Genomic DNA, 19,766 nt, shown 5'->3' with positions numbered 1-19,766 from the left:
GAAACTTGGGGACCAAGAAATTGCAATCATAAATAGGACACTCTCCACCATCCTTAAAGCACTCTCTCCTTCACACTCTCTTTCACCAGCAATAGATTATCTCTCTCTAGCAAAATAAAAGCAAAAGGTACTTGCAGCTTCTCTACTCTCCTTTGTTTTTCCCTGTTTTCAGTCTCTCTGTTTTCCTCTGTTCCAAGACCACACTCTCTTGATCTTCAAAATCCCCACACCCAACTCGAAGAAGCTCGAATGGAAAACCCAAACACCATATCCAAAAACCGCAAGCAAAGCCTCTACCTTCCCAGGAGAGGACAGGTCAAGATCAAGATATTCAAGTGCTTGTTCAAGTCGTTGGCTTCGATGTTGGGTTCAAGTCTAGCAAAATAAAAGCAAAAGGAACTTGCAGCTTCTCTACTCTACTCTGTTTTTCCCTGTTTTCAGTCTCTCTGTTTTCCTCTGTTCCAAGACCACACTCTCTTGATCTTCAAAATCCCCACACCCAACTCGAAGAAGCTCGATGGAAAACCCAAACACCATATCCAAAACCCGCAAGCAAAGCCTCTACCTTCGCCGGAGAGGGCAGGTCAAGATCAAGATATTCAAGTGCTTGTTCAAGTCGTTGGCTTCGATGTTGGGTGCGTTTGCCCGGAAGCCAGCCGGAGAAGATGGAGGGTTCTTGAGCTCCAATTCCCAAACTCCGGCGGAAACCCCAAGTGGGTATTGCTCCGATGCTCAATCTGATCGTTCCTGATCCCCCAATTTGATGAGTTGAGGTTTTTGTGAGGAATTCCCTGAATAAGGTTGTAGGTGGTGTTAATTATGTACATAGTAACTTAGGGTTACAAGTTTTGGGTAGAGATGAGGTTGAGGTTGGGGGTTCAAGAAGGAAAATTGAGGTTTGTATAACATAGTAGTGTGATGTAAATTTTGTATGAGATTCTAGTTTTGTATCAATCATAATCTCTGTACCAATATCTTGGTTCTGTAAATGAGACAGTAACTCGTTTTTAACAGTTCTACATCATTTCTTTCATTTTCGTACAGCTCTCTGTTTGCCATTGGCTTCTTATACAATTCTGGAAAGATGCAGACTTTGGCTTGAAATTCAATTCTGGAAAGATAGAAACTTCGATGACAAACGGGAACTTTGGTAACTCTTTCTCCGGCAGAAAAGCTTTGGTAACTTCTTTTTGGGTACAAAGTAATAGCTTCTTTTAACTTCGATTAGTTGACATTAACAGACTGACAACGATGTCAGTGGCAATATTTCTGTGTAAATTGAATCTCATTCCCAATATAGATTCTTAACCTACCACTCTCTCTCTCTAGTTGACCGGTTGGTGTTTGGTAGGTAGTTGATCATAATAGTTTGAGCTCTGTACGTTTTCGTTTATTTGAAATTCTAAATTCTCCATAAATGATTTAGCACTTTAGCGCATTTTAAGATAAGAAATTCAAAAGAAATAACTATGAGTGATGATTTCGAAGTTGAGTTTGGCATAATAATTTAAACTTCAAAACAAGTCTTCATATATATATATATATATATATATATATATATATATATATATATATATATATATATATATATATATATATATATATTTTTTGAATCAAGAACGAATTTATATTAGATCAAAACCTCAATGGAGGTACTGAGAATCGTGATGGAGTACATCACGAATACAAGCAGGTGCTAGACCTATCCATATACAACCATTAGTTGCTTCAAAGCCTATTCCAGCAAGTCGATGTGCTACCATATTGCTGGATCGTAGTTGATGACATATTTGAACATTTGGAATTTTCTGCATGGCACTCTGTATGTCATCAATTAAGCCCCCATTAGCCAAAAGAGTGTGGTCAGTGCATAGAGCCTCAGCGATGGCCATGGCATAGAGCTTCAAAGCCTATTCCAGCAAGTCGATGTGCTACCATATTGCTGGATCGTAGTTGATGACATATTTGAACATTTGGAATTTTCTGCATGGCACTCTGTATGTCATCAATTAAGCCCCCATTAGCCAAAAGAGTGTGGTCAGTGCATAGAGCCTCAGCGATGGCCATGGTATTATCACTTTCTACAACCACATGCTGTATCTGAAGAGAAACAAGTAAATCAAGTCCTGCTCGAATTGCCCTAAGCTCACATTGTTTTGGAGACGCTGCATATGCCACTGGACTAGCAAATGCCGCTACAAATCTTCCTGATGCATCCCTTAAAATTCCTCCAATGCCTCCCTTGGTTGTTGTGGATAAGAATGCTGCATCAACGTTCAGTTTAAACGCTCCATTCTCAGCAGGTTTCCATCTAGGCCGCAGATGGGCTTTCGGTTGTTTGACTCCACCTCGAGCTGTCTGGAACTCATCGAGCCATGAGAAGCTGCTTAGTAACACATCTTGAGCAGTTTGCTGTGTGCCTGACCATAGCATGTTATTTCGGTTTTTCCAAACAGCCCAAATTATCATCATTAATCGTGCAAAGTTTGGAGCACTCAATGTTAAGGCTCTTTCTAATATCCATTCTTTGAAATTGAGAGATAGTAAAATAGTGCCCTGCAGATTAAAAAGAGCTGCTGAGAGTATAGTTGTTGCCACTGTACATTTGCAGAAAAGGTGTACCACATCTTCCACTCGATGATCGCAGAGTAAACAGTTGGTGTCTCCATCATACCCTTTAGTAAGTAGCCTTTCTCTTGTGGGGAGCAAATTATTACAAGCTCTCCAAACACAAATGCTTACCTTGCCGGGCACTTTAGCTTTCCATAGGTTCTTCCAAAGATCTTTGTATGGATCCCCACTGGATGTAGAAGTGAGAGTGTTTTGCATAACATCCACTCTTGCAATCCAATAAGCAGACTTAACGGAGTAATATCCCCTTTTTTCCGGACTCCAAACTAACCAGTCTGGGCATGGATTACGACCAAGAGGAATGCAAAATTTTTTTGAGGCAATGTCATTGGGGAATATACTATGAACTAACTCAGCTTTCCATTGTCTAGATGTGTCATCAATTAGGTCTGCCACCTTGTGCAAAGAGTTATGTTGAGGTCTAACAGGTCCATACGAGGGTTGTACAGGGATACACGGATCAGTCCAAATATCAACTTGCTCCCCATCTCCAATTTTCCATTGTATACCAGCATGAAGTACAGCTCTGCCTTGTAAGATGTTTCTCCAAGAGAAAGAAGGAGAATCTCCTACAGGTGCCTTGTCATCAATTAGGTCTGCCACCTTGTGCAAAGACTTATGTTGAGGTCTAACAGGTCCATACGAGGGTTGTACAGGGATACACGGATCAGTCCAAATATCAACTTGCTCCCCATCTCCAATTTTCCATTGTATACCAGCATGAAGTACAGCTCTGCCTTGTAAGATGTTTTTCCAAGAGAAAGAAGGAGAATCTCCTACAGCAGCTTCCCAAAAAGAGCAATGTGGAAAATATAGAGCCTTATATAACCTTGCGACCAAAGATTGCGGATTGGAGATAATTCTCCATTCTTGCTTATCAAACATAGCTATATTGTAAGCATAAATGTTTTTGAAACCCATACCTCCTTCTTGTTTGGTTAAGCAAAGCCTCTCCCAACTTCTCCAATGAATTTTCTTCTTCTCATCAATGTCACCCCAAAAGAATGAAGCACATAGTTGGTGGATGTCATCACAGAGGCTTTTTGGTAGCAGATAACAGTTCATGACGTAAAGAGGCATTGTTTGAGCTACGGCCTTGATGAGAATTTCCTTACCTGCACAACTCAGGATTTTGGACTTCCAGCTGATTAGCTTCTTGGATAATCGTTATTTGATGTAGGCAAATTTTGCTATCTTGGACTTCCCTACTCGATCTCAATGGTAAGCCAAGGTATTTATCATGTTCTTCTTTCCTTTCTACCTCAAGGATGGATGCCAGAGTATCTTGGAGATCCATATTCACATTCTTGCTAAAGACCATACTGCTCTTTTGGAAATTTACTTTTTGGCCCGAAGCTTGCTCATAAACATTGAGGATGTGTTTAAATGCAAGACATTCTGTGGTAGTGGCTGTTCCAAAAAGCAAAGAATCATCTGCAAAAAATAGATGATGAAGGGTGGGAGCTTGTGGACACATCTTCATTCCCTGAATCAAATTACGTTGCATAGCATTTGTGATGAGGGCCGACAGACCTTCTGCACAGAGAATAAACAAGTAAGGTGATAGTGGATCACCTTGTCGGATTCCTCTGGTAGGTAATATATGTGGAGTTGGCTCTCCTTGTACCAATAAAGAATAGCTTACGGAAGTGACATTGTTCATGACCATGTTTATCCAATTTGGATGGAATCCTAGTTTAGTCAGGATAGCTTGCAGGTACGGCCATTCTAGTCGGTCATAAGCTTTACTGATGTCTAGTTTCAAGGAAAAGAAACTAGTTACTTGCTGACGAAGTTTATGCATGAAGTGCGCGGCCTCATTAGCAATCAATGTGTTATCAGAGATTATTCTCCCTGGTACATATGCACTTTGCAGAGGAGAGATGATATGGGGAAGCCAAAATTTGAGTCGATTTGCAACAACCTTGGAACAAATTCTACATATAACATTGCTTAAAGCAATTGGCCGAAAATGAGCAGCTTCTTTAGGGTTTTTGTATTTTCGGTATTAAGCACAGATAGGTGAAGTTAGTGGCTGGCGGTATGTTTCCTGTTTCCACAAAGCTACGCACTGCCATACGTATATCAAAACCCACCACATGCCAATATTTTTGGAAAAAGAAAGGGGACATACCGTCCGGGCCTGGACTCTTCGATGGATGCATTTGAAAGATAGCAGTTCTAATTTCTTCATCGGTGTACTCCTGCATAAGACAAGTCAATCAGAATGTTGAAGAATAGTTATATTCAATCAGAATGTTGAAGAATTAATTGATCCCCTCAACCCAATTTCCAGTCCAATAATTTATATGCTGAGAAAAATTTAATAATTAATTTATTTAAGGTTTAAAGCTTCTTACGCTAGGGTTAGTGTTTCCATTCCTCCTGGTCCAGTATTCCAGTCAAAGATTTTCCCACTATATTTCTTTTGGTGGCTTGAAAAGTGGGGCACACATTGGCCCTACAACCTTTTACTTTGGACTCAGTTGGGAATTTGAATGTTCTTTTTTTTTTTTCCACAAAGAGTTTGAATGTTGGTATAGGCAAAATCTAAAACACTAAAAGCTGTGGGAAGCTCCATCAATTAACTTTCTCTGTTCACACCATTCATAACAGATGTGGAAGGTCCGTCAACCCTCTGTGTTCACATACTCTCATTCAACATTCATTTATATTTATGATGGTGGTGTATATTAGAGTATCAGATCATTACAATATAATTGCCTATGAGTCTATGACTTGTAATTTTGTTGTTGTTGTTGTTGTTTTTCATCTTAAATCTCACGCTAACAATGCATGTAAATAGTCGGTCGATTGCATATGAATGAAACATGAATACACAAGAGCTCGAAATGCACTTATATGTAATTTTCTCAATATAATTCTTACAAGATCGACTGCATATGCTAAAACTATAGCGCTTGTCATCTGTTCTAGTTACTTAAATATTCTACATATAAGACAATGAGATGGATAAATTAAACCGTGTTCGTTGACACTCTTAATCTAAGTAGGGTATGATTTTGTGACCCCAAAAGATTCTGAAACATCACCATTTTCTCAGTGTTTGATTATTGCGGCAACTAGAAAATATTGACCATATTCATGCATGATGCATTAATATCCAATATTTTCTAGGTTTGTCTTTCACCTTTAGAAGAATTAGTTGAGGACTTGAGGCTGCTGATCTATTAGCAACGTTATTAGCTTCATGATATAGAATAATCTTCATATAAGTTTTACGGTGATCTATTATTTTTTTAATTAACTGTCATGATAAACGTGGATAAATAGCAATAGACTTATAACTCACTCATACTCCCAAAATTTGAAAGTAGCTCAGATTCCACATAACAAGAAATAAAGAAAAATCTTGAAGAAGCCATCGCTTTCTTCCATCAATGAAGACCCTACTTTGCAGAAGAAGAAGAAGCGATCGGAAATCTTATGGTGGAAGTGATCCGGCCAGTAGTTTTTTTTTTTTTGACTTTGTCAAGGGGAACCCAAAGGCTTCCTAGGCCCAAGATAAACCCCTTCGGCGCATGTGAAATGCTCCAACTGTGCATTGCAGCACAGTGCCTAGCCACTTTGATAGCTTCGGGGTTCGAACCTAGGTTTGGGAGCACATCCAACAAGGCAAGAACCACTAGGTCACTTGCAGTGGTTCCGGCCTGTTTGGCTCCAAAATCAGTTGGCTTGCAAACTGTCTCTTTTGAGCGTGTGATTGCGCAGGCGTGCCAGCACCGCGGGGTGCAGTCGTTGGGGTAGTCCCTTGACCTGACTTCTTCTTCAAGCGATGTGGACGAGGAGAGCACCAACCTCGTCACAGGGTTCTTCTCTAGCCTTTCGGAAAAGGACTTTTGCCTTACGGATAAGGACTTTGGTTGTGGTCTCTTGCGTTCACCGAATCGATACTTAGTGTTGTAGACTAAGCAGAGCAATCACTGGGAAGTTGGGAGAAGCACGGGGTTGCGCTAAAGCGTGACTTTAGCTTCGCTGGGTTGCGAGGGCGTTACCCTTGCTTCGCTGGTAGTAACGGTGGCGGTTGCGCTCGCAGTCGGCTCTTGGGGAGACTGGGACTGGAAGTACGGTCGCCGGGTTGATCTGGTGATGCTAGCAGTCGGCTCGCTGGGAGACTGGGACTGGATCGCGGTTACCGGGTTTCAACGAGGTTGAAGGTTTGCTCCGGGGAGGCTTTGTAATCGCTAGGATTGATTGATTTGAGAGAGGTTCCTTTTTTCGTCCTTGAAACCTGGTATATATACCTAGGGTTTCGACTGTTCCTTGTTGTAGAAGGATTATTGATTGAAGTTTCCTAATCAATCTCTGCTACTTGACTCCAATAAGGTTTCGTTTTCCTCATGGATTCCGGAGTAGGCGAAGCTGTAACCCAAACCCCCGTAGGCTTATTTTTGGGCCGCAGGTATCGGCCCGCTGTGCTAGATCCACTAAAGGATATTGCCAAAATTACTTTTGGGCTCAAACATTGCCCCCCAGGCCTCGAAATCAGGCCCATAACAATGTAACTGATTGAAGGGGACTAAAACGACGCGTTCAATGCTTGAAACGATGTCATTAATGAGGGTTGCGTCCTTTCGCTCGCGAAAACGCCTTTCTGTCGCATCGTTTCCCTCACAAAATCTCTTATTTAAATCCGCAGCCACTTCAGACCTGTCACATCAGAAACTCTTTTAGTCTCCTAAACCCAGAAAAACCCTCCTTTGCACACCTCTTTTCTCTTTGAAACCCAGAAATGGCTCCCCCGAAAAAGATAGTCATCGATCAAGAAGAAGAACTGAATGAACAAGCCGCCCGCTCTTGGGGAACCAACATCGGTGCCAGCCTGGTCCTCCAAACCATTATTCAGAGGCCCCTGCTTCTCAGACTCTCGAATAACAATGCCGGACTGGGTCCAACGCCGCGAGATTCTTTCCCGGCCGATGCCATCGCCTTCTATGGCTTACCTGTTCGCCGCCCCATCCCAGTCCTCCGAAGGACTCCTGGGGACTTTACCAGCTGGAGTGCCCCTAATCATCGATCAAAAATAGGGCATTGGCCTTCTTTCATCAGTGCGGCGGAGCTTTCCTGGTATCGTGAGACGCGAGCTCGAGATCTGGCTCGCTGGAACGCAGCAGGTATCACCCATACTATCGATCTTTGTTTCTGTCTTCGGCGCGGTGGCAATCGTTCGCCACTCGCTGCCTTTCTCTGTTTTTGGAACACCGCCACCAACACCTTCGATTTTCGATTTGGCCAAATGAGCATCACTTTGTTGGACATTCTCACCATCACCGGCCTACCCATCGACAGCGAGCCTTATCTGCATGGCCAATTCGACTCCGATACTTTTACCTCCACCATGGCCTAACATGGTCGCAGCGCTCATAGCGGCTCCTATCCGCGGTGGTTGGCTTATTACCGCCAGGAGCACAATGCGACTGGCGGGATTGCTTTCTTGGAGTACTGGCTCTGTAAGTTTATCTTCTGTACTTCCTCCTGTAAGCCCACTGGTGCCTGGACCTTCCTGGCCACGGCCCTCTACAACGGTCGCCGCGTGGGGTTGGGACAACCAGTGCTGGGTGCCCTCTATCGCACTTTATACCAAGCCACCATGCATCCCTTCGAGACTAGCATTTCTGGCCCTTTTTGGATTCTAGACTTCTGGATTCAAATATACTTCCCATATTTTCGTCGCGATGACATCCCATTGCTTCCACCTTCTGATCAACTCCTGGGACGATGGCTCAGTCGCGATGAAAGGTACACCTCGCCTCCTTATTGTGAGTGCTTCACATACTTGTACCTCCTGCACGAGATGCCATACTGCGACTTGGTGCTGAGTAGAAGATTTCCAGCTCCGCTTGAACACGGATTTCTCCCGGGCGCCTCTCGCTACAGTGATCGCGCGCGCTTGGCTTTTCGCCGCGCGATTTCATGTTCAGACATCAGGATCGCCGCTGACGAACTCAGTTACGAGCTTTACGCTCCCAACCACTTCGCTCGCCAATTCGGCCTTGTTCAATTAGTGCCATTCCCCCTGTATGATGCCTGGAACTATAACACCTCTTGGCGTAGACTTGGGCCTCTTTCTGGACCTCCTCCAGCACAAAGCACACTCGCATTGGTTGATCTCCCTGACTGGGCTAAAGAGATTGACTCTGTGGATGGGACTGAGGAAGGATACGAGGCATGGTGGGCAGAAGTTTCGGTTAACTGCTGGAGGCAACAGCATGATGAGCTATTCGCTGCCATTTTCGGGGAACTGCGATACCCCTACACTGCCGATGTCGATCTACTTGTTCGCGTTCCGGAAGACGCTGCACAAGCTCCTCCTCCCGCTGCTGAGCCGGCTCCGCGACCCGCGCGAGCGCCACGTCAGGCCCAGGCTGGTATCGTAATCCGCGAACCCCCTCAAGAGGTAAGTATCCTGACTTATGTTTTGTACTTTGTTCATTTGCTCTTCCCTTTTTAATTCAAATTTTGCTATTCCAGGGAAACGCGCCACTTTCTGGCAGTCGCGCAGCGAACAACTCCCCAGCCACTGGCCAGTCTGGGAAACAAAAGGCAGTGATGACAGAGCCTGAAGACCAAGAATCCTCCTCTGATGACGATGACTTGCAGACGGTAAGAACTTTCTGTTTGAGTAAATCATACTTCCTCCACAAATCAAACCTAACCTTCTGACTCCAACAGATCGCCGCCCTCTCAGCTCGGAAACGAAGTCGTTCTGATCCTCGAACTGACCTATGGGCAGGAGATGAACCAATCGCTGACCGACTGGTAAGACACAAGCACATTCAATACTTGTTAGCAATTTCTTTTCATTCTACGCGACCATGTAACAATCCTCATTTGCAGGTTCGCCACAGGTCCTCGACACACACTGAAGAAGGATCTTCAGCCGCTGGTGAAGGCACATCTGCTTCCCAAGCCCAAGCGTCAACTATCCTGAACAACTCCCCACCTCCTGCGGGTGCTGCCAGTGATGCACAGTTGGTCTTGATCCCAGTGCAGATCATAGAGGATAGTTCACCTGAGGTCGAAGGTAGCGCGCTACCGGATGCACCTCGCGAGGAACCAAACGATATACCTGTTCTGGAGCAGACAGCACCTGACTCAATTCCTATTCCCAGCGAAGCCATCCCAGAGGCAATGCCAGAGGTCGTTGTGCGTGAGCCCACAACCGAGGAGGTATTTCCCTTAACCAATAAATTCATTATTACTTCCTGGCTTAAATATTCTGACACTACCTTCTTTCAGAATCGAAATGCCTTCCACACTGAGGACGCTGTAACTGAAGACGTAGAAGCAGAAGCTGCTGAGCCTGCACCTAATATGGTTGGTCAGGAACTCCTTCCCCCTGCCCCCCAAGTCGCTGAAGCCGGAGAATTGGGAGTCCTTCCTGACCCGGTGCCCGAGGAAGCACCTGTCGCTGAGCCTCCTGAGGCTCCTGTCGCTGAGCAACCAACTCCCTCCACTCTGGAAAGGTTAGCTCGCGTACTTGAAGTGACTCCCCCTGGGGTCGTAGATGAGGCTAGAGAAGGCCTTCGTCGCCTCCTGGGCCCTGATATCTTGATTCCTGGTGCGCCCGTGCGAGTTTTAGAATATTTGAGGGTACTTCTCCGCGAAGGAGCCATCACTGAGGATCAATTCCAAGAAGTCGACCAACTGCTGCAAAAGCTTCCTCAAGGGCTCAATGAACGGGCAGTCGCGAACGCGCAGGCTAGGCAGACTGAGACGCACTATCAGAACCTTAACCAGCAGACAGAGTCCGCGCGCGATTTTTTGGGTGATCAAGCTAACCTCATCAGGGAACTGACGCTCGAAAGGAACCACTTGAGGTCCCAGATTCAGGCTCTTCAAGCCCGCTTAACTGACGTTACTACCAGGCTTACTCATGCGGAGCCTCAGTTAGAACAACCCCTCGCTGCCTTCGAGACGCTATCCCAGGAATTGGCTCAGGCTCGTGTGGTAGCCCAACAAGCTGCGCAAGCTGCTGCGGATGCTAGTTTTCGTTTAGATGAACTTTTCCTTCGCCTGACCCATGCAGGCCGCAGACTTTTGGGCCTCTAGAATTAAGCCCATGTTTTGTATGAAAAAATATTATTATTAATCTTAATATTTAGCCCACATTGCTTGGCCCAAATACAAATCAACTTATCTTCTCAAACTGCTCAGCGCTTCAATTCGTTTTAATGCTTTTTAAAACTGTTTGAAAAGATTGAAAAGATAATCTCGAAATGAAGCGGTTACCTCCTTGGAGACTGCCCCGCTTCCCACGCGCTTTCAATTATCTTCATTTCCGAGATCTTAGCATTTAACACCAATTGATACGCTCATTGATGGCAATGAGAATATCACAACCGCCCATCGTACGGTCAAGGCCACTGAGACTGGCACTATAAATACCTGCACTCTGGAGAGATGATATACACAAATGAATATGGGTTTCCCGGAAATAGTATCGCAGTCTCTACTTCTCTTCCTCCAGTTTCTACAATCTTCTCCTCACGATATCAGCCTTAGCCTCAAATTCCTAGGCCTTATGGCTTAACCTCAATACCTAGGTAGGTCTTATGGCCTAACCTCAGGTCCAACCTCATGTCTTTGGTCTCTGGAAGTCGCGGTGAAATCCACCGGCTTCATTTAGACTGAAGAACATGTGGTGCTCCCGACGCGGCGGAACCAGATTCTGAGGGATCCCTCTCCTCAGATTGCCTCGCGTCGAGCAGGCGGAAGAAGGGAGGAAGGCCACTCGAGGCCGGCTGTCCTTCATTCGCAGCCTACCTCCGGGAACAGACTGCGTGACTTATGTTTTTCCCTGGAGGTAGATGTGGTTGTGAGTCGCACTTCTCCGTGAAGACCATCTCCATCCCGGAGGATAATCCAACCAGAGGGTTGCGATGGATTATTTCCTTCCTTTTTGTCCGGTATAGACGGTAGCGGCTGCGACTCAAATCAGAGGAGGCATGTGGGTGAAGAGAGGGAGAGTATGAATGCCCGAGCACAGCCCCCTCGCTGCCACAAGATCCAGAAACTCTTAATAGATCTGTAACTTTATGGTTTTTATTCTAGGCCACTTCTGGCCTTGTAAACCGCAAATGTAATTATTTTGATTTGCACCTTGTACTGCTCTTGGCCGCAAAGCCACTTTACGAATGAAAGTTTTAAACACTTTTGCAAATCAATGTATAAAATAAGGCCTCAGGTATAGGCCAATACATGCATTCTTAACACCATAATGTCAAAGAAAAGAAAAATTGACAACAATAACAAGAAACTCGAAATTGTTTCGCAAAAAATAAAGCCTCAAATCAGGCCTGAATGTATAGAGTGTTGCCCCCCTAGTATGCGTAGGTGAAGCAAGGACAGGATACGAAGGCCACAGAAAAGGCCTGAATATAGATGAAGCGAACCTGGGGAGACTAAAGTTGCCCCCCTGTCTGAGAAGAAGGTGGATCCGGTGGATCTTCAAACTCCCAAACACTAGGGTAGTATTTCTTTAGGAAACGCCCGTTAATGGGATTGCGGTGGAGCTCGCCATCCAAATCTTTGAGGTGAAAGGCCCCGCGCTCCAGAATGCGGTGAACAACAAAGGGTCCTTCCCACCGTGGAGTCCATTTCCTGCGACCAGTCAATTTCTCGCCAAAGGGCAGAACTGCTTTCCAAACAAGGTCCCCTTCCTTGTAACTGCGGCCACGCGTCCTCTTATCATAGGCGCGAGCGATACGCTGTTTTTCCATTACTAAAGTATCCAAAGCCACTAATCGCTGCTCGCTCAAGTCCTCATGCTCCTGCCACATTGCTTGAACATAATCTTCGCCAATCAGGTGATGTTGATCCTGGACGCGCAAGGATTGAACATTGAGTTCGAGGGGTAAGACGGCGTCATGTCCAAACATTAGTGCATAGGGTGTTGTAGCGGTAGGGTTCCTTTTGGAGATGCGATAAGCCCAAAGAGTCTCATACAATGTAGTATGCCACAACCGAGGGTTTTCAGCAAGCATCTTCTTTATAATGGTGAGAATGATTTTGTTACTGGCCTCTGCCTGACCATTGGACTGAGCATAGTATGGTGTACTGTGAACGAACTAGATGCCCAACTCGTTGACGAGCTTTTCAACCTCACCGCCCATGAATGCTGCCCCCCTGTCCGAGACAAGCACCTCAGGGATACCAAACCTGCAGATGATGTTCTGAAAGATAAATTGGCGAATAGTGGCACCGGAAGCCTCTTTCAAAGGCTCAGCTTCGACCCATTTGGTAAAGAAATCAGTGGCCACAATGATGAACTTGTGGTGGAGGGAAGAATGAGGGTGAATCATCCCAATCAAGTCCAATGCCCAGCCTCGCGCAAGCCAAGGCTTGATAATAGGCTGCATGGGAATATTGGGAACGTGTTGTACCGGACCATGTGCCTGGCACTCTTGACATCCTTTCGCGAACATGATACAGTCCTTCAAAATGCTGGGCCAATAATACCCATATCTGCGGATAAGCCAGCGCATCTTAGGGCCCGCTTGATGGGCGCCACAGACTCCGGCGTGGGCTTCACGCATCAAGCGCTTGGCCTCGCGGCCATAGACACATCGGAAGTCTATGCCATCTTCCCCGCGGCGTCGCAACTCGTCACCTCTGAGGAAATAATTCAAGGCAAGAAAACGAGTCTTCCTGTCTGCTGTAGGATCTGGGTGCTTGAGGTAGTCAATCAGTGGAATGCGCCAATCGACGTCAATAGGCTTGAGAACCGCGACGACTGGATCATCCGGTGGGTCAGGTCGCGCGAGCCACGAAGGCAGTGTGCGGCGCTCGACTTTCAGAATGCGCTCGCGAACTCCATACTTCAATGTGATACCTGTAGCTAATTGAGCCAGCTCATTGGCTGCAAAATTGCGCTCGCGAGGTATGTGTTCCAAATCCGCGTCATCAAACTGATCCAGAAGTTCGATGGCGCGATTCAAATAAGGAATGAGCAGACAACTTGCGCACCTGTACTTCTCTTGGAGCTGACTTATCACGAGCAGAGAATCACCGCGTACCTGAACGTCTCTCACTCCTAATTCTAATAACACTTCCAGGTCAATGATAAGGGCTTCATACTCGGCTTGGTTATTCGTGCACTTGAATTCCAATTGGAAAGAATAAGAGAAACGATCACCTGCTGGATTTTCCAGTACAATCCCTGCCCCTGCTAACGTTTCGGTTCTGGAACCATCAAAAAATAATACCCAGGGTTGCAAAGAAATCGTAGCTTGATGCCATATAGCGTACTCTGGAATGCGCGCCAAATCTGGTCGAGTTACGGCCACAGCTGCTATCTCCAACTCCTTCACTATGGGGATGTCCAAGATAGGGTGGTGTGCTAGGAAGTCTGCGATAGCCTGTCCCTTTACTGCCTTTTGCGGCACGTATTGTAGTGAGAATTCAGATAAAGCCAATACCCATTTGCCAATGCGGCCCCTTAGAATAGGCCGCGACAGCATGTACTTGACCAAGTCAGTCTGAGCGATGATGCAAGTGGTAAAAGATAACATGTAGTGACGCAATTTGCACGCTGAGAAGTACAATGTGAGACACAGCTTTTCCATCGGAGTGTATCTTGTCTCACAATCTGTAAGTGTCCTACTAAGATAGAAAATGGCATGTTCGACACCGTCCTCATCGTCCTGGGCGAGCAGGCTGCCAATGGAAGCCTCAGCTGCGGAAATATATAGTTTTAATGGGAATCCAGCCCTAGGAGGAACGAGCACTGGTGGGGTCGCCAGGTAGGCCTTGATTTTATCAAAAGCCTCTTGGTGTTTATGCTCCCAGACGAACTCGCTCTGGCCCTGTAGCTTCAGCAAAGGAGAGAAAGGCTGGATCTTACCTGTAGAGTTAGAGATAAAGCGTCTCAAAAAGTTGATTTTACCGAGCAAACGCTGCAGCTCTTTCTTTGTGCGTGGCGGAGATGCGTTGATGACTGCGCTCGCTTTGTCTTCAGGGACCTCAATTCCCCTCTGATGGACAATGAACCCCAGGAAATCTCCTGCTTGAACTCCAAACACGCATTTGGCAGGATTCATCTTGAGTTTGTGTAGTCGCATGCGCTCGAAGACTTTCCTGAGGTCTGTGATATGATCCCCTTTCTTCTTGGATTTCACTACCACATCATCGATGTAAACCTCCAAAATCTTTCCAAGGATATCGTGGAAGATCAGGTTCATGGCTCTCTGATAAGTGGCTCCAGCATTCTTCAACCCAAAAGGCATAACCACATACTCGAAAACGCCCGCGAACCCCGGACATCTGAACGCGGTTTTATGTCTATCCTCTTCAGCGACTGGAATTTGGTGATATCCCGCGGTGCCATCCATAAAGGACAATAATTCGTGACCTGCTACGGCGTCTACCAACATATCCGCCACAGGCATGGGGTAAACATCTTTAGGTGTCGCAAGATTTAGGTCTCTGTAATCCACGCAGACCCGCATCTTACCATTCTTCTTGCGAACAGGCACTATATTTGAGAGCCACTGATTGTATTTGGCCACCCTGATAATGCCTGATTTATGCATTTTCTCGACTTCCTCCTTGACGAGGACTTGAGTTTCTGAATTCATTCTTCGCGGCTCTTGCTTCACAGGCCTCTTGTCAGGGAGTGTTGGCAGCTGATGGCAAACCAAGTCCTGTGACAAGCCGGGCATATCTTCATATTTCTCTGCAAAGCAGTCTTTGAACTCCAATAACAGCTCGATAAGCCTCTGCCTTTCGCTAGGCTCCAAGTAAGCGCTGATAGCCACTTCCATAGGCTCATCTGCTGTTCCAAGATTAACCTTCTCGGTAGGGTCTTTGACCTTAGGAGGTGTATCATCCAACGCTGCCGGAGCTAATTGAATTTCAACCTCGTCTTCATGTTCCTGATCAGAGAGTTCTTCATTGACAGTTTCTAAGGTCGCGATTCCATCATAGGCCTCTCTTTCCACGAAGTAGGATGATAGTCGTTCATACAACGAGTGGAGGGCCTCTATCCCTTCTTCTGGAAGGTCGTAATCCATTAATCGTTCAAGGGTTTGGGCACAGCGTGGCCGGGCCTTTCCAAGCCTTCTTTTGCCAGCGTAAGCCCCCACTGTGCCAGTTCAGAGGCCGTCACCCCTGTAGGGCGGCCTTTATTATCGATGCCACTGACTTGCAATGGAGCGATAGGCTCCAAATAGTACCTGGCATCTACATAGTTTGCGGATACTAGGAATGGACGAGGATCCGCTTTGATCACCTCAGCTTTATCTGTCTCCCTGTTCCACATAATGAGTTTCTGATGGAGGGTTGACGGAACACAGTAGCTCCGGTGAATCCAATCCCTCCCCAGGATAGCGCTGTAGGCCGCATAGCAATCTGTCACAAAGAAAGCATAAACTCCCTCTGCTGGGCCTACCTTGATACGCAAGAAAAGTAATCCCAAGGTCTTTGTCACAGTCCCCGCGAAGTTCTTAAGAGTAAGAGACGTTGACTGGATCTTCTCCTTCTTGATTCCAAGCAAGTGCATGGTCCTAGTGGTAATGACATTAACAGCAGCTCCAGTATCAACCATGATCTTGCTAACTTTAGTACCGCCAACGTCTGCCGTGATGTATAAAGGTCTCATGTGCTGGACCATAGCAGGCGTTGGCCTAGTGAAGCTCATGAAGAATTCTTTACTGTTGGCATCCTCTGTTTCCAGAGAGACAGTCTCTTCTACCGGTGTTGTGACCGCGGACGTGACCTGCAGGGGCTGTGTATTACATTCCTCAGCGCCCACGCATTCCTGAGCAGCGACCGGTATTGCATACCGCGCTGGGAGCACATAAACCATATTGCAGGACGTATCTACGTCACCTATGTCGTCCTCCAGGTTGAGCTTGGGTTCGTTGACAGGGATATCCGAGTTGAACTGTTTAGCCAACCTGTCTACTAAGGACTCCTCAGTGAGGCCTTTTACCTCACACTGCTCATGCCCCTGAACCACGGGAGCTTGCTCAGGGGAAACTGACTTTAGTTCCCTAGCAACGGCCGCCTCTAGGGGAGCAACTACTACATTCTGGGTTTTCTTAGGTCTCCACTGCAAAGTGTCGGTAGTCCTATCCTTGCCCCCAGTCTCTCAAAAACTGAGGATTTGGCTTCTGGTTCCTCACGAAACAACCGGCGCCTGACACGCGGTCGCCTGGACGGCGAGTTCTCCTTTCTGGCTGGCGGAGGTGTTCTTTCGTCGGTGATCCTGCAAAAAACACTAGGCTTAGATGCCCCAGTTGCTGAACTCGCTTGCTTTCGCAAACTGCGAGGGGCCACTAATGGCTTGGCAGCAAGTGCTTCCATCTCCTTCTGATACTGCTCAGGCGATTTGACCAACTGTGAAGGTTTGATCAGGCCCTGGTCCAGAGCTTCTAGCGCGCGCTTGGCTTCTCCAAACCTGCGCTGCAGTTTCTTTTTTCTGGAAGGACTTATCTCCACTGCTTTCCCCTTCTCCCTTGTGTACCACTTGCCTTCCTTGATGGTAGCGGTTGAAGCAGGTCGAATATAAGGCTTAGTCAGAATGTCTTTAAGCTTGATCGTAGCCTGCCCCTCGTGTTCTTTATCCACCGCGGCCGCTCTCAGCTTCTTAAAAAGATTGGAATCCTTTGGAGATGACGGTGGTTCCACTTTCTCCTTTTCTCTTGGGCTAGCAGGTTGATAGTTTTGCGACGGCGAAGTCCACTTGATGGGCGGGAGCGAACCAAAACGAAACGTCTGCTCCACTTCTTCATGCGACACTTGGATACCACACTCTTCCTTGCACCGCGAGCATAGGACCACAGATGAAGCTCGTCCTGCCGGTTCAGCTTTTCTCTTTGTAGGAACCTTATCGTCATCAGCTTGGACTCCTTTCCCTTTTGCACTCAAATCCAAGGTTGGTTTCCTGTGGCGATGCTTGGTCCAGTTCACATCGACCATGTTGATTCCAGTGTCAGGAAAAGGGTTGAGGTCAACGAGCGCTGCGGCTGTTACTGGAGCTTCTACCTGCAAACTGCCATTATTAAGCCATACCTGAATCTGGTCTTTAAGCTTTACACAGTCAGCTGTATTATGATTCCACAAGTTGTGAAATTTGCAGTATTTCTTCCCTTTCAGCTGATCTGGTCGCGGAAAAGGTCCGAAGTCGGTCTTTACCATCTTCGCAGCGATCATCTCATCTAAAATCTCATGCGCCTTATTGGCGTCATAAGTATATGTCGCGAACTCAGGTTTAGTGAAAGCTATTGATTTGAGCTTGACAGGTTCCTTGGAGATTTTCAATTGTTTCAAGGCTGGATTCTTCCTCCCAGTCAGCTCATAAGCAGCAATGTCAATATCCTCTTCTTCATCTTCTTCCGGCGACAGCTCTTCTTCAGGATGATGGTAATAAGGGTCATAAGTAGCTGGCTGGTAATGCAGGGCTGCAACTGTGCGATGTTTTCCTGGCACATATGTCCCTTTGGACGCATTCTTTCTCGCATCAGTTTCTCTAAGAAGATGTTCAAAGCTGCCAACTTCTGTGATAAGCTCTCCCATTGACTGGATCATGCTGCCATGTTGCTTCTTTCGCTGGCGAGGTTCCAATCCCTTGATCGCCAACTTGATCAATTCTTTTTCAGGCAGGACCACGTTCAGTTTGGCCTTCTGAATCTGGAAGCGTTGAAGGTATGCGACAGCGGACTCAGTAGGTTGCTGGGCCATCTGAGTGAGAGAAGCCAAATCCACCTCAGGCTCAATGGCTCCAAAAGTTTCTCGAAAGAGCTTTTCCATCGCAGGCCAATCTGCCACCGTTCCTGGTCGGAGTTTGGAAAACCACCTAAATGCAGCTCCAGAGAGAGAAGTGCCAAAGATCCTGCACTTGAGGATGTCATCATTCTGGTACTGGCCGCATTGCACTTTGAACCTGGCCAAGTGAGTTATCGCATTCTCGGTGTCTTCCCCTGAAAAAGTAGAAAATATGATATTTTTGTAGCCCCTAGGGAAAGGCGCGAGCATTATGTGCGGTGGGAAAGGTCCCTCATAGACCCCATCCATCTGGGCCCTAGGATTAGCCAGTCTGATCATCTCCTCTACCTCATCTCGTCTCACATATTCTGGACCCGGAGGAGGAGGAGGTGGTATTGCCATTGTATGGCGAACAGCCTGCACAGGTATTGCTTGGTTGACAGCCGCTGTTCTTTCCCCTATCTGCACAACACGGGTTGTAGCTGGTTGTTGAAGAGTCACTGCGGGTGTAGGCATCTCTTTTGCCAAAGCTGTTATCTTGATCGGGTTACCAGCCTGGTCAATCCCATAATAGCTTCCTGGCAGCTCTTGGTATACATTCTCTGCTCCATCGCTGTCGTACTGAATGAACACAGCGGAATCGGACGAAGCTCCAACACCTTTCGATGCCTGCTGTTTCTGTCCGGCAGTCTGTCCACCTGACAGTGTAGTTCTTTCCTTGCTGCCGCCAATAACCAGGGCTTGTTCCTTACCTCTCAATTGAGTGGTAGCAGCGGTCGCGGCAGGTGTAGCGGTACTGCTGCTAACCTTTTCCCGCTGATTTGGCGGCACGTATTTACTTGAACCAGATGGTTGGCCAAGGGAACCGAGGATAGCGTTAGGATCTCCTAACGTCTTGTTCAACACTTCTTTAGCTTGGTTCAACTCAGCTCTTTGCATGGCCACCTCGGTTGCGAGATTTGCTCCATCTTTGCGAAGACCTGCCATATCTGATGCTGTTTGCTTGGTTTGATTCACAATAGCATCCATGATCCCCTTGTAGCGCTGGTTTTGCTGTTCTGCGATAACTGAAGCATGAGCCATCAAAGCATTCTCAGTCTGTGTGATCTGCTGCTTAGTCTCCTCTGCCTGTCGGGAAAGACGCTGGTCTATTTCGCTATGCGCTGGTCCGCTTCGCGTATGATCCGATCTGCTCTCGCGTTTTCCCTTGCCAAATCAGCAGCTATCCACCTGCTATGATTTTCAATATTCTCCCGGATGATCGCGAATGCGACCTCGGGGGAGACTGGGACTGGAAGTACGGTCGTCGGGTTGATCTGGTGATGCTAGCAGTCGGCTCGCTGGGAGACTGGGACTGGATCGCGGTCACCGGGTTTCAACGAGGTTGAAGGTTTGCTCCGGGGAGG

The sequence above is a fragment of the Rosa rugosa genome, chromosome 2 (genome assembly GCF_958449725.1).
Source record: "Rosa rugosa chromosome 2, drRosRugo1.1, whole genome shotgun sequence".
NCBI lineage: Eukaryota > Viridiplantae > Streptophyta > Magnoliopsida > Rosales > Rosaceae > Rosa > Rosa rugosa.
The sequence above is the reverse complement of the archived record's forward strand: the minus strand, read 5'-3'. Positions refer to the sequence as shown.